The following is a 16,327-nucleotide window of genomic DNA, read 5'->3' as shown; positions in this document are numbered from 1 at the left end:
CTTACTAGAGCACAATTACTCATCAACATAACTCACATATCACATCGTCATATCTCAAAACTATTACTAAGAATCAAGTTTATTTTGTCCAATGATCTTCATGACCTTTTCTTTTACTTTATCCTTCTTGGATATCTATCACTTTGGGACTAACTTTTATGTGTTGCTTTTCATAAGCTCAAACAAATATAAATGAAGATCATGAGCATAACAATTTTTTCTTTCTCTCAAAATAATTTAAGTGAAGCAAGAGAGAATTACTTCAAATTTTTACTAACTCTCAAACAAATATAAGTGAAGCAAGAGAGCATTTCTTCAAAAATAACAAAGCACACCGTGCTCAAAAAGATATAAGTGAAGCACTAGAGCAAGTCCTAGTTCATAAAAGATTTAAGTGAAGCATAGAGAGAAATTCTAACAAGTCATGATATAATTTTGGCTCTCTCAAAAAGGTGTGTCCAGCATGGATTGATGACTTAAAACACAAAATAAAACAAGCAAAGACACATATCATACAAGACGCTCCAAGCAAAACACATATCATGTGACGAATAAAAATATAGCCTTGAGTAAAATACCGATAGTTGTTGGAAGAAAGCGGGGATGCTACTCGGGGGCATCCCCAAGCTTAGTTGGTTGATCATTCTTGGATAATAGCTTGGGATGGCGGGGCATCCCCAAGCTTAGGCTCTTACATCCTTCCTTCATCCATCGTAAGATAACCCAAAACTTGAAAACTTCAATCACACAAAACTCAACAAAATCTTCGTGAGATCCGGTAGTGTAAGAAAAATAAACTACTACTATAAGTGTTGTATAAAACCAATTATTATTTTGTTTTTGCATTATATCTAGTGTATTCCAACTTTTCTATGGAAAAAACTCATCAAAGAAAACCATAGAGCCATCAAAATAAGCACACAACACAAAGAAAACAGAATCTGTCAAAACAGAACAGTCTGTAGCAATCTGATTTAAACGAATACTTCTAGAACTCCAAAAATTCTGAAAAAATAGGACGACCTAAGAAATTTGTATATTCATCTTTTGGGCTGGTTAAACCCAGATTTGACCAACCCATCCATAGCGAGGCCTCCTCACTATGTAGAACCACTCAGTACTGAGGAATAGCTGGTTTGTGAGCAGTGTGTCCTACATACATACGTCACTACTAAAGGGTCGAGTGATGAGGCATGTCAGCAACGAGAACATTACCGAGAGGCCTTCCAAATCGACCCATTAGTGGTGGTTTCTATAATGTTTTTGGCGGTTAGGGTTGCAGCTACTAGCAGAGCTTACAAAAGACACACCGCTAGCAGTACAACCCATCACGCGCTACCTATCAATAGCCGGAGCTGTTGTGAAGCATATCCCATAAGCAATCATATACATTTCATACACATTTCAAAATGCATTGCACGGTTTTATACACATTTGACATTCATTACACAATTTCATATACAATGAATATGCACGTAGTACGTGCACACATTTCATACACCCACTTTATGGATCTTATATTGCATGTACTCATGTTTGCAACATTCAGAATCTCCACCAACTCCGTTCATCTTCAAGGTCATCCACACATTTCACATCTCTGACCTTCCATTTTCTTCCCTTCTCTTTTTTTTCGGGAGGGAAGGTTCGCGAGTTCCATTATCAACCCCAGAACATCTAACACTTGAGGTCCTTGTCACCTCCTTCAAGATTGTCGAGATCATACTCAAGGTGATGTGTTTACTGGTCGGAGTTATTTGTACTGACTCAGCAATTGAACTTTTGTATAGTGTGAATGAAATATAATATTGTCACCTTCGTTGCATTTTGGTTAGACTATACAAACTGCTTTCAAAAAAGTGTCGCAAAAGCATATGTCATCCTTTTTATTTAACTTATTTTGCAAAAGAATAGCTTCGACCAACAACTTCCTCTCCTTAAAGGCAAAGCACTCTTCCTCCTGATGAATCTTGTAATAATGGATAATGCCTACTTAGATAGTTGGTCGTGCACAAAAACAGAGAAAAGATAAACATGCTTAAGAATTATTGGAGTAGCGTATTTTGTGTGCATTTTTGACCATCATCGGGTATTCAACTTAAATCAAATGTACATATGTTTATTTTTGATTTTTTTTTAGAGAAGACTAAGACTATGGGTATATCTGTGTGGATCAAACCGGTGAGAGGGGACAATACAAGTAAGTAATGTTTTTAGTGTTTTTTCACGTGAGATGAGGGAGGAGTGAAGATAAGAATAGAACATACAAGAACAACATTTGTTATAAAAAATAGCAACATCCACGATTCAAACTAGGACAAGTGAGCACATATCAATTTTTGAATATTTGACATGTTGATTCTAACATGTCCACGCATATACCATTCTAACAAGCATAGTAAACAAAAACTTAATCAAGCAAAATTACTACAAATACTAGGGGAGATAGATACCTAAGCAAAATTATCTAATAATACACATACTAGTTTCCAACTAGAGTTTGTTTCCACCGATGAGCAGCTAAGCATTCTCGTGAGTACGTCTATGGCCATCTTGTTCAAAAAGGACACCGATGGTGTATCTATGTCAAGATTTTGTGAGAGAAAAATCATATATTATTCAGCATATATTCCAACACACTATTCAACATATATTTCGGAACACATGCATCTAAACGGTTTAAACCCAAAGTGCCCGAAACCCTAGCAAACAGTTCATATAAATTTGTATACGTGGTAGTACATAAATAAAAAATACCAACAAACAATAAATCTAATGGTTGATACTCCACTTAAATTGCCTGAGCCCAATGTGATTCCTTAGTATTAAAGAGAACATAATAATTCATAACAAACTTTGACATACCATTGAAAATATATTCCACCCATCCTACAACTCGGTAATGATAGCTACTCAACTAGGTATGGTTGCTAATAGTGGTTTACTCTTAATGAACACCATTTCGGGAGTGTTGTTCAGCTCCTAGGTGTATATGCACCCTGGTTGAGCAACTTTTCAGAAAAAAGAAACAATGTTTCATAAAATCTGAATTTTTTATGATAAACATTATTGCTTTTTCCTCAATACTGTATGGATGTCGAGAGCCGCGTGTTAGAGTAGTCATTATGGTATACGACTTCTAGTCCAAGTCAGTTTTGTACCCCTACCCCAAGTCGGTTTGTACCCTCTTATATACTCTTGTATGCCGCACCAAATCATCAATAAGCAACAGTTTTATTCAGCTTTCATGGTATCAGATACCGGTCCCAGGGTTTAGGGTATGGCTCCGCCAACGCCGCCGCCGCCCGGCTACTTCGCTCTCGGCCCTCACCATAGCGCCAAGGCTGCCAACGCCGCGGCTGCTTCTCTCTCGGCCCTCACCATAGCTCCACAAAACTACCCTGCACCTATCCTCGCCGCACCAATATCTTTTGCTGACACAATCTCCGACGTCAGCCCCTACATCCCCATAGTTCTTGATCTCGCCGCCCACAACTACTACCATTGGAGACATCTCTTCGATCTCCACCTCGGCCGCTGCAACCTGCGCTCGCATGTTGCCGCCAACTGTCTTCCCCGCCCCGACGATCCGCAATGGTTGAAAGACGATCTCGCGATCGTCCAGTGGTTCTACACCCGCATCACCACCGAGATCTTCAACATGCTCGATCACGACGGCGCCACCGTTGCCAACATCTGGCACTCCCTCCGTCAGCTCTTCCAAAGCAACACCGACGCTCGGAAAAACGCTCTCCACACCGAGCTTCGCAATATGGTGCAAGGAGACGCCCCGGTGAACCTGTTCTGCCAGCGCGTTAAAACCATTGGTGATGAGCTCCGCGAACTCGGCGATACAGTTAGCGACTCACAGCTAATCTATATCGTCGTCGTCGGCCTCAGCGAAGACTTTGACAAGCAAGCCTCGTTCATACCGATGATACGGCCCCCTCCTACCTTCGCTGAAGTTCGTTCCTTGCTACAACTCGCGGCGGAAACACAAGCTCGCAAGGACTCTCGCCCCAAGGTCTTTCATGCTGCGGCTCGTCCTCCTCTATCGTCTACACCAGCGCCGCCTTCCAGGCCGGCTCCTGCCGCCGGGCCGTCCGCATCGTCATCTGTTGAACCGCCCCCAGGTTGGCGTCCTAGTCCGAACTACCGCGGCAAAAACCCTATCTACAGGCCGTCGTCGACTCGTTCGGTTCCGCCTACGACATCACCAGCACCGAGTCCTGCACCACCCACCAGTGCTCCATCTGCGGTTGCATGGCGGCCTCCTCATGATCCTTGGACGGGGCTTGTTCAAGCATGGCCCATGCCCTGGTCCGCTCCGTCCACCCTCGGTGCTCCGCCGGCATACTTAGGTGCCTGGCAACCCGGCCTTCGGCCGCCTACTGGTGCTCCCGGGGTTCTCAACCCCCGACAGCCGGCCAATGCCTATCACGCCGCCCCGACGTATGCTCCTTATGGTCATTACAGCACCGACGGCGGCGCCTACTACACACCTCAGCCGGCCCTGCTCCCAACGCCACCCCCACCACAGCCGGCCAATGCCTACTACACTCCCCAGCCGGCCCTACTGCCTTCACCATCGTATCCGCCGGCACCGCTTCCGACGCCACCCTCACCTGCGACGCCGAGCTGGGATCAAGCTGACTTTCTCCAGGCCATGAATAACTTTGCTGCACAAGGAAACTCAGGTACGGATTGGATCTTTGATTCAGGGCCCTCTAGTCATATGTCTGCATCTAGTAATTGGTTATCTTCTTGCACTAAATCTCCTTTCCCTTCCATTATCCTTGGAGATGGATCATCTATTCCTATATATTGTGTTGGTCAGGCTCAACCTCCCTCTTCCACCAAACCTCTTTTACTTCGCGATGTTCTAGTTGCACCCGCCCTCATTAAAAATCTTATCTCTGTTCGCCAATTTACTTGCGACAATCTAGTTTCGGCTGAATTTGACACTTTTGGTTTATCTGTGAAAGATTACCTAACCAAGGCCGAGATCGCTCGCTTCAATAGCTCCGGTGATCTTTATTCTCTTAATGGAGTTCCTGCCGCCACCCCTCCAACATCCATGCTGGCCTCCGTCGATCTCTGGCATCGTCGCTTGGGCCATCCCAACCCCGCCGTCTTAGCTTCTATGCTTAGTGAATTTACCATACCATGTAATAGGGACTCTCATAATTCTGTGTTTTGCGAGTCTTGTCAATTAGGCAAACATGTGCGTCTTCCCTTTAGTTCCTCTAGTTCTTATAGCACTTATCCCTTTGAATTAATACATTGTGATTTATGGACCTCTCCCATTGCAAGTGTTTCGGGTTTTAAATACTACCTTGTTATCCTAGATGATTTCACCCACTTTGTCTGGACTTTTCCTCTACGCAACAAATCCGAGGTCCATTCTCTTTTCCTTAATTTTCAACGCTATGTGTCTGTTCACTTCTTCCTCCCAATTCGCTTTATCCAATGTGACAATGGTCGCGAGTTTGATAACATTAAAAATTGTACTTTCTTCTTACAACATGGCATCCTGCTTAGGTTCTCATGTCCCTACACCTCCCCTCAAAATGGTAAAGCAGAACGCTCTCTTCGCACCCTCAATGATATAGTTCGCACTCTCCTCATTCAATCATCTATGCCTTCCAAGTTTTGGGCTGAAGCCCTACACATGGCCATCTTCCTTCTAAATATTCGACCTTCTAAAACTAAACCCAACACTACTCCCTAATATTCCCTCTTTCTTTCCCACCCCGACTACTCCGCAGTTCGTGTTTTCGGCTGTCTCTGTTTTCCCAATGCCTACGCCACTTCTGCAAATAAATTGTCACCACGCTCTATCCCATGTGCTTTTCTCGGCTTCTCTGACGAGCACAAAGGCTATCGCTATCTCGACCTTCACACCGGACACGTTCATGTCTCTCGTCATGTCACGTTTGCTGAGCACATTTTTCCTTTCTCACAACGCACTACTACACCATCCAACACCCCTAGCTCCGCAAACACCCCCTCTCCCCGTCCTTTCCAACTATATACTCCCCTACCTGCCGAACACAACTTATCACCACCACCATTAACACCCACCATAGCCAATCCCAACCATACACTCACCCCACCCGAGACGTCTCCAACACCCCCGACCCCTGCTTCCTCCCCAACACCCCCGGCCCCTACTCCCACTCCACCACCCAGCCCTGCTCCCACTCCACCACCCAGCCCTACTCCTTCGTCCGACTCTTCCGCTGCGCCGGACTCACCAGTACCCACCTTACCCCCTCGTGCTATTCCTACAGCAGCCCCGATTAATGATCATCGCATGCGTACTAGGGCCAAATAAGGATTTCATCAACCCCAAGACCGCCTAAACCTTCATACCTCCGTATCTCTCACTTCTCTTCCAAAGAATTACAAAACTGCTCTACTTGATCCCAATTGGGTCGCTGCCATGCAAGAAGAATATAATGCTTTACTTCAAAACAACACCTGGCAACTTGTTCCTCGTCCTCCCAATACAAATATTGTTTCTGGCAAATGGATTTTTCGCCAAAAGTTCCACTCCGATGGGAGCCTCTCACGATATAAAGCCAGGTGGGTTTGTCGTGGCTTTTCTCAGCAACAAGGAATTGATTACGAAGAAACCTTCTCTCATGTTGTTAAACCTAGCACCATTCGCACCGTTCTTAGTGTTGTTGTCTCCTCTTCATGGCCCATTCACCAACTTGATGTTAAAAATGCTTTCCACCATGGTTCCCTTCAAGAAACTGTCTACTGCCAGCAACCTCTGGGTTTTGAAAATCCATCCTTTCCAACTCATGTATGTCTTCTTCAGAAATCTCTCTACGGTCTTAAACAGGCCCCACGAGCTTGGTTTCAACGCTTCTCCTCCTTCATTCAAACTATAGGCTTCACTCCATCTCTCTCCGACACCTCTCTTTTTGTGTATCATCAAACTTCTGACACTGCCTATTTACTTCTCTATGTAGATGATATCATTCTTACCGCCTCCTCTCAAAAGTTCTTAGATCATATTGTCTCTCTTCTTAGATCTGAATTTTCTATGACTGACCTAGGACTCCTTCATCATTTCTTAGGCATTGCTGTTGTTCGAGATTCCTCCAGCCTTTTTCTTTCCCAACGCCAGTATATTCTTGATCTTCTTAAACGTGCTGGTATGCTTGACTGTCAATCATCTCGCACTCCTGTCGATACTACTTTTAAACTTTCGGCTACCGGTGAACCCTTTTCCGATCCTACTCTCTATCGTAGCCTAACAGGTGCTCTCCAATATCTCACCATTACTCGTCCTGAAATCTCTTTTGCTGTTCAACAAGCATGTCTCTATATGCATGATCCCCGGGTTCCTCACTATAATCATGTTAAACGCATTCTTCGGTATTTAAAAGGAACTCTCAATCATGGTCTCCACCTCAATAATTCTTCTCCAAACTCGCTTACCGCATACTCTGATGCAGACTGGGCTGGTTGTCCTGACACTCGAAGGTCCACTTCCGGTTTTTGTGTTTTTCTTGGTAACAATTTGATTTCTTGGTCTTCGAAAAGACAGGTTACAGTCTCACGTTCGTCGGCCGAGGCTGAGTATCGCGATGTGGCACATGCCGTTGCAGATACCATCTGGATTCGGCAGTTACTCTCCGAGCTACACAGGCCTATTGAGCAGGCCACTATTGTCTACTGTGACAACATATCAGCAGTCTACATGACCAGCAATCCAGTTCAACACCGACGCACAAAGCATATTGAGATCGATATTCATTTTGTTCGTGAAAAGGTTGCTCTTGGTCAGGTTTGGATGCTTCATGTTCCCTCTACGGCTCAGTTTGCTGACATTTTCACCAAGGCACTGCCTACTAAGCCAAGATATCTGTTTCAGTCTCAACGTCGTCGAGCCTGCCGTTGATACTGCGGGGGGATGTTAGAGTAGTCATTATGGTATACGACTTCTAGTCCAAGTCAGTTTTGTACCCCTACCCCAAGTCGGTTTGTACCCTCTTATATACTCTTGTATGCCGCACCAAATCATCAATAAGCAACAGTTTTATTCAGCTTTCACCGTGGACCAGCCGTTGAAACCGCGTGCTTGGCGCCTAATCAATGGCGCTGAAGCTACTCACGGGAATTTCCACGAAAACCTCGATCACCAAGCTCGCTTTCAATATATCAGAACCACAGAAAAATGTTGAGAGCGAAAGGACCCGAAATTTTCTTCTGTGGACATTTCTCACACCGTGTGCGTGCCGATCGACCTTAGCAACTATGCATACTACCTAACGCGGCAAATACGTACCTCCTCATCTAGAAAACATATATAGTACTCCCCTGTGTCTACTAACGCAGCTCCGAGGTGTTGTACAAGGGCCGTCTCTGCGACGGCCTCGAGGTGGCCGTGAAGGTGCTTATCAAGAACGGGCGGCAGGACGTGGTGGGCGCGGTCGTGACGGATGTCGAGATCCTCTCCCCCTCCGCCACCCACACATCGTGCGACTCGTCGGCTGGTGCTCAGAGGAGGATGACCGCATCATCGTCTACCACCACGAGCATATGAGCAACGGCACACTCTGAGACCACCTTCTGCGCATGCGCAAGTGCGCGCGCCTTCGAGCTCGCCTGAGGGGCGGCTCTAGCTTTAGCTCGTCGCCGGTGAGGTCGACCTGGAAGACGCGCGTCGAGGTGCTGTTGGGCGCATTGTGGGCCATGGAGCACTTGCATTGCCGCGGGGTCATCCACCGCAACGTGACCTCGTTCAACATCCTGCTGGACGGCAGCTGGGTGCCGCGTCTGTCCGACTTCGGCCAAGCGATCTTGCTGGCGGCGGCCGGAGACCAGGTCGACACTGAGGTCGTCGGCACGCCTGGTTACGTCGACCCGGAGTACGGCCGCACTGGGCGTGTGTGTTAGCAGTTAGCTCCACTCCCTCACGTACTGCATGCATCTCCCACGATCCCATGCCCGTACTGGCGCACTGCGCCCCCTCTCTCTCTCTCATGTACTAACGCACCTGCGTCCCTGTTGTACTGGCGCCCCGCGCCTATATATTCTTGGCAATAGCAATGGCAGCACCCAAGGTGCTTTGCTCTCTCATTCCATCCATCCACATGGTATCAGACGCTGGTCTACTCCTTCGTCGCTGAACCACCTTTCTGCTGCCTCTCTCCCCCCGGAACTGCCATGGCACCTCCCACTCCCCCACCTCCTCCTCCCACTCGCACCGGCCATGGAACCGGCGGCGCGCCCCGCACCCCTGCTACGCCGGTCTCCTTCTCCTCCACCCAGACCCTGCTGATGCCGGATGCGTTCGCCCGCGGCCCGCTCTTCCGGCCGGACCCGGCTGCGTCGTCCTCCACGGGCGTCCGCGACCTCTCGCCCCTCGCCGGTGTCTTCATCAACCAGCAGGTTCCGCTCGTCCTCAGCCGGAACCCACCCAACTTCTCCCAGTGGCGCACTCTGTTTGAAGTCACCTTCCAGAAGTACGCCGTTCTCGACCACATCTCCGGCGCGCCTCGTCCCACGGATCCGGTGTGGCTGCAAGAAGACGCACACATCGTCTCGTGGCTCTACAACCGCATCAGCCTGGAGGTGTTCGGGCTCGTCCACCAGCGCGGCGCCACCGCCGGCGAGGTCTGGGCCGCCATCTGCAGTCTCTTCCTGGAGAACCGCGAGCATCAGGTGGTCTTTCAGGCCACCGAGTTCCGACGGATCGAGCAGGGGTCCTCATCGATCCTCACCTACTTCGCCCGGCTCAAGGAGTGCGCCGATCGCCTCGCCGACCTTGGCTCTCCCGTCGACGACCGTGGTCAGGTGCTCAACATGATCCGCGGTCTCCACCCCCGCTTTCGTTATGCCGTACCCATCCTCACCATGCAGAGTCCCTTCCCCTCCCTCCTCCGCTGTCGTGCCTTCCTTTTGCTCGAGGAGGGCCGGCACTCCGCCGAGCACAGCACGGAGACCGCGCTCCACGTTGGGCGCGCACCGAGCGACAACAACGGCGGGGGACAGGGCAGTAGCGGCAACAACGCCCGCAACTCCGGCGGAGGAGGGTGTTACAAAGGGAAAGGCAAGGGCAACTACTCCGGCGGGGGCTCCTCCTCGCACTCCGGCGGGGGCTCCGCCCCGCACGTAGGTGGCGGGACTCCTCCTCGCCCAACCGTTCCGGCTCCCGCACCCTGGACTGGCATGGTCCATGCGTGGCCGATGCCATGGCGCCCTCACGCTCCTGGTGCGGGCATCCTTGGGCCTCGCCCCAGTGGCGCGTCTCTCTTCGCGGGTGTGGCTACGCACTACGGCGCCAACGCATCGCCGCCGCCCCCAACCATCCCGGCGCACTGGACTGCCGGCGTGGTGCCGCCACACCCCCTGTATGGCGCTCTGGACAGCCGGAGTGTGCCCAACTCCACCACGCAGCCTGCCTGGGACCAGAGCGCCCTGGTGCAGGCGCTCAACGCCATGGCGCCGCAGCAGCAGCAACCTCCACCGCCTGGCTCCGACTGGTACATGAATACCGGCGCCACCGCTCACATGGCGTCGTCTCCCGGTATGCTCTCCTCTGCTACTCCCTGTACTTCTTCTTGCATAGTAGTTGGCGACGGGTCCTCGCTTCCCGCCACACACATTGGCCACCACACCATCCCTACAGCACACTCACCTCTCTCCCTTCAAAGTGTTCTAGTTTCCCCGCACCTCATCAAGAACCTCATATCTGTCAAAGCCCTAGCTTGTCACAATCCTGTTAATGTCAAGTTTGATGACCTTGGTTTTTCTATTGAGGACCGAAGAACGAAGAAGGTGATCCTCCGATGTAACTCCGACGACGACGAGCTCTATCCCATGTCCTCACCCTCCCCACCAAGCCACACCCACCATGCCCTGACTGCCGTCACCCGTGATCTGTGGCGTCAACGCCTTGGGCACCTCGGCGCCGATGCTTTGGACCACACTCTCAAGAGATCGTCGCTGGATCATGTAGCTAGCCCTAGCACTACCTGTCAAGCATGTCAACTAGGCAAAAGTGTTCGTCTACCGTTTAGCGCTTCCGAACATGTGTCGTATTTCTCTTTCCAGCTTGTACATTGTGATGTATGGACCTCTCCCGTGCTTAGTGTTTCCGGTTATCAGTATTATCTCGTGTTACTCGATGATTACAGCCACTTTGTATGGACATTCCCACTACGCCACAAGTCTGACGTGTTACGCACTCTCCGCACGTTTGCTACATTCATCCACAACCACTTTCACCTATCCATACTCACTGTACAAACCGACAATGGAAAGGAATTCGACAACCATGCATCACGTCAGTTCTTCTCCTCGCTCGGCATTGTGCTCCGCTTATCATGCCCCTACACATCGCCACAGAACGTCCGCGCCGAACGTGTGCTCCGGACACTCAATGACATTGCCAGGTCAGTCCTCCTTCACGCGCACATGCCGTTCCCATACTGGGTCGAAGCCCTCAACACCGCCACCTTCCTCCTTAATCGCCGTCCGTGCCGACCACGACACAACCAAACGCCGTTCTTCCTCTTATACGGTGTCCACCCCACATACACTACCCTGCGGGTCTTTGGCTGCTTGTGTTTTCCAAACTTAGCAGCCACCGCACCTCACAAACTCGCGCCCCGCTCGGCACCCTGCGTCTTCCTCGGTTACACCGCAGATCACAAAGGCTACCGGTGTCTTAACCGGGCCACTGGTCGGGTCATCACATCTCGCCACGTCGTCTTTGACGAACACAGCTTCCCGTTCCGCACCGACCAACCAAAACCTGCACCGGTCGCTGATCTCCTCGACGACCTACCTGTCGTACCCAACCGTCCCCGTTCCCAGCCCTCGCACACGCCCATGGTTGTGCTAACCACATATCCTACAACGCCGGCCTCCCCGCCCCCGTCCTCACATGCTACCATGTCGGGCTCTCCAGTTCCCTCGCCAGCCCCCTCTCCGCCACGGGCCGCCTCGGTCACCCCTCCGCCACAGCCTGACACGGTCACCACTACCACGCCCTCGCCAGCCCAGGCTTCCCAACGCCACCCCCCTCCTGCACCTACACACAGAATGCAAACACGAGCCCAGGCTGGTAAATTCTTCCCTAACCCCAAATATGAACAACATCACGTCACTACAGCCCCATCCAACATCTCACCCATCCCCAAAACCGTGCGTAAGGCTATGCAAGATCCTTGTTGGCTTTCTGCAATGCAGGTGGAATACAGGGCACTCATGGAGAACCGGACGTGGCGCCTTGTCCCTCGACCTCGCGGCGTGAACATCGTCACCGGCAAATGGCTCTTCCGTCACAAGCTCAACTCCGATGGCTCGCTCGAACGCTACAAAGCACGCTGGGTGGTGCGCGGCTTCTCACAGCGCCCCGGCGTCGACTTCGACGAGACATTCTCACCGGTGGTCAAAGCGGCCACAATCCGGGTCGTACTCACCATCGCCGCCACACGCTGGTGGCCCGTACACTAGATGGATGTCAACAACGCGTCCCTCCACGGGCAACTCTCCGAGCAAGTGTACTGCCTGCAGCCGGTCGGCTTCGTCGACCCTGGTCGACCCGAGCTCGTGTGCCTGCTGGACAAGTCCCTCTACGGACTCAAGCAGGCGCCGCGAGCTTGGTTTGGCCGGTTCGCCGCCTTCGTCCACAGCCTCGGCTTCACCAGCTCGCAGGCGGATCCGTCGCTCTTCGTGCTCCACTCCGACGCCGGCACTGCCTATCTCCTGCTGTACGTCGACGATATCGTGCTCACCACCTCGACGTCGACGCTCCTCCGATGTCTCCAGCAGCTCCCGTCGGCCGAGTTCTCCATGAAAGACCTCGGGCCCCTGCACTACTTCCTCGGGATCGCCGTCACTTGCACCACAGACGGCTTCTTCCTCTCCCAGAGCAAGTACGCCGACGACCTGCTCGAGTGCGCCAACATGCAGGGCTGCAAGCCGGTGCCCACACCGGTCGACACGTGCGCCAAGCTGTCCGCCAGCGACGGCGCCCCCATCTCCGACGCCTCCAAGTACCGCAGCCTCGTCGGCGCCCTCCAGTACATGACCATGACTCGGCCGGACATCGCCTACGCCGTCCAACGGTGCTGTCTGGTGATGCATGACCCCCGCGACGTCCATCTTGCGCTGGCCAAGCGCATTCTGCGCTACCTACGCGGTACCACGACGCATGGGCTCCATCTCCGACAGTCCGGCTCCCTCGACCTCGTCGCTTACTCCGACGCGGACTGGGCCGGCTGCCCCGACACGCGCCGCCCGATGTCCGGCTACGTGGTGTATCTCGGTGACTCACTCGTCTCGTGGTCGTCCAAACGACAGGCAACGGTATCTCGCTCGAGCGCCGAGGCGGACTACCGTGCGGTTGCAAACGCGGTCGCCGAGAGCTGCTGGATTCGCCAATTCCTTGGCAAGCTCGCTGTACCTCTACCTCGCGCCAGCATCATCTTCTGCGACAACATCTCGTCCGTCTACATGGCGGCCAACCCCGTCCACCATCGCCTGACCAAGCACATTGAACTCGACATCCACTTCGTGCGCGAGAAAGTGGCGTTGGGCGAGCTCCGCGTTCTACATGTGCCAACCACTCAACAGTTCGCCGATGTGCTCACCAAGGGACTACCTACGGCGGCTTTTCAAGAGTTCCGGTCCAGCTTGTGCATCCGGCCGCCGGACGCTCAACCTGCGGCAGGGTGTTAGCAGTTAGCTCCACTCCCTCACGTACTGCATGCATCTCCCACGATCCCATGCACGTACTGGCGCACTGCGCCCTCTCTCTCTCTCATGTACTAACGCACCTGCGTCCCTGTTGTACTGGCGCCCGGCGCCTATATATTCTTGGCAATAGCAATGGCAGCACCCAAGGTGCTTTGCTCTCTCATTCCATCCATCCACAGTGTGAGCGCGGCGAGCGAGGTGTACAGCTTCGGGGTGGTGATACTAGAGACCCTGACGGGGGAGGATGCCGCCCGCCACCATGCAGATGGACTCGGTGCTCCTGGCCATACGGAACAGGAAGCTACGGGATGTGCTGGTCCGCCGCCCCGCGGCAACGCTGCGGCAGCTGCAGGCGCTGGAGCTCGTGGCGCACACGGCGGAGTGCTGCCTGTTTTCGCATGGGAACGACCGGCCTGCCATGTTGAACGTTGTGGCCAACCTCGAGAGGGCGCTCACGATCATAAATACTAAGCAGTCAGCAATTAGCTGAAGCTATTATGTCTGCAGTAGCTACTTGTAAGTTGCCTCACAGCCGGAGGAGAGGCCGGAGGAATGAGGTTGCTGCCTTGCTGGAGTAGGGAGAAGAAGAGACCAGAGGAAGAAAAACAAGTCCCGGCCGTTTGGATCTCAATCCAACCATGAGGAAAAATCGACGGGGATGGCGATGGCGATGGCGACGGCTCACCAAAATTATATATATTCGGTCCTTATTACTACATCATTCGGGCGATGGTGATGGCGACGGCTCACCAAAATGTTGTCAACCATACTCGTACACTGAACATAATTGTGTGTGTACATGGTGTGTGTACTACATCTATCATTGTGTAGGGTATACCGTCATAATTGACTTCCACCAACCCCGTGTATAGTTGAGTTGTTTTTTGTTTTGTTTAGGTCGACCTTTGCTAAATGTAATTATGAAAGTGTGTAATTTCAAGTTACTTTATTTTGCGAGTTCTTATATGATTATATTAGAGCATCCACAACCGGACCCCTCAAATCCATCCCAAATGCATGGCCAGGTTGCCCGGTAACTGAGCGGCATAAAATTGCCACCCGACCAGACCTCGCAAATGCAGCCTAAATCTGAAGCATTTTGCAAGAATCCATTGTTGGCGTGGATGTATTTGATGTCTTTAAATTAGGAATTGCGATTGCAAATGGCATTATTTGAGGGCCGCCCGGTCACTCTCCATGGGCGCGCCCACAGACGTACAGGACTCCGGAGCAGGCGATTCCGGTGTAGATGCTCTTATATAGTTTTGGTATGGAATGTGAAGTATGATATGGTAACTGCTCACTGGCATTATGTAATGAACCTCTGGTTGATATCATGCAAGCACCACTCAACTGGACCGAGATTAGGTGACTTGAACATGGCAAGTCACGCTGCAACATGTCGCAACGCATCAGACCTCCATACCACATCCAGCGGACAGCGGGGCTCCAAAGCAAAATTGTCTCAACACGTACGCCTGCGTATTCATGGATGGCGGTGTAATCTTCAGATATAATCTACCCCATCTTAGGTTGGACTTTTTATTATTGCTGTAAAATCACCTTTTATTTTTGTTGTGTGACGTGTTGGTTGTGTGCACTATGCTACGCAGAGGCCTGGCATTTCTTAATGCTCCCTCCGTTCCTTGATATAAGGTGTATAGATTTTTGAGAAAAAATCCAAAATATAAGGTGTATTGCGTTGCACCAGTCGTCTAGATAATGTTTTTAGGGATTCGATTACATTTCCTTATATTAGGAAGGCTCCTCTATTTTCTCATGTAAATTAGTCAGGTGTAATCTCGCCCAAAACTTATGAAATTTTCCCTCCACGTGCCTTCTTTAATTTTCGTGCCAAAAATTATACACCCTATATTAAGGAACGGAGGGAGTATGATTATATACCTCGATATATCAATCGAATGAAATGTTTTGTTATAAAAAAATCAATCCGGCAAAACTAAACAAGGAAAAATGCATCGTCTAACACAACTAAACAATAAAAAATGCTTCAGACGCGCTGATATAAACAAGCATCGTCTAACTTCAGCCTCTAGTGCTATGAGTGAACCAACAAAGAAAAATGATTCAGACTTTGCTGCTAGGCATCAATCCAGCACAACAGAACAAGAAAAGAAAATGCTTCAGACTTTGACGCTTTCAACCATTAGAAAATACAAACAGCAGCTTTTCAGTTAGTTTTTTTTTTGCAGGGTAAAATTTGAGTTTTATTCCTCAGAAATAGTGTTACAGTCTGCTAATACATTTCCTTTACATTGTCTGGGATATGGCACAACCAGACCGACCAATATTAGTTAGACTATGAGCAACTCTATTCTGACTACGCTTTATCTTTAACGGAACAAAACCACGAAGAGCCAAAAACTACTTCATTTGCAGCGTTAATTGATCATAAGCTGGCCGGTCCAGAGACTCATCTGTCAAAGAGGCAATCGCAGTCGAACAATCAGATTGGAGCATAATAGGTAATTCCGACCTATGAAAACTCAGTGACAGGCCCTCCAAGATGGCACTGATCTCTGCTTCTAGGGCAGTACAAACATTAGAAAATAGCAATACACATGCTGTACATACATTA

General features: G+C 50.4%; 1 pseudogene; it reads left to right on the top strand.

The window, feature by feature from the left end:
• Positions 1–8,112: 8,112 nt before the first annotated feature.
• On the top strand, positions 8,113–14,235 carry LOC123081087 (putative serine/threonine-protein kinase-like protein CCR3; annotated as a pseudogene).
• The last annotated feature ends 2,092 nt before the right edge of the window (positions 14,236–16,327 follow it).

Source organism: Triticum aestivum, chromosome 3D (genome assembly GCF_018294505.1).
Source record: "Triticum aestivum cultivar Chinese Spring chromosome 3D, IWGSC CS RefSeq v2.1, whole genome shotgun sequence".
NCBI classification, from domain to species: domain Eukaryota; kingdom Viridiplantae; phylum Streptophyta; class Magnoliopsida; order Poales; family Poaceae; genus Triticum; species Triticum aestivum.
This window is presented reverse-complemented; position numbering and strand designations above follow the sequence as displayed.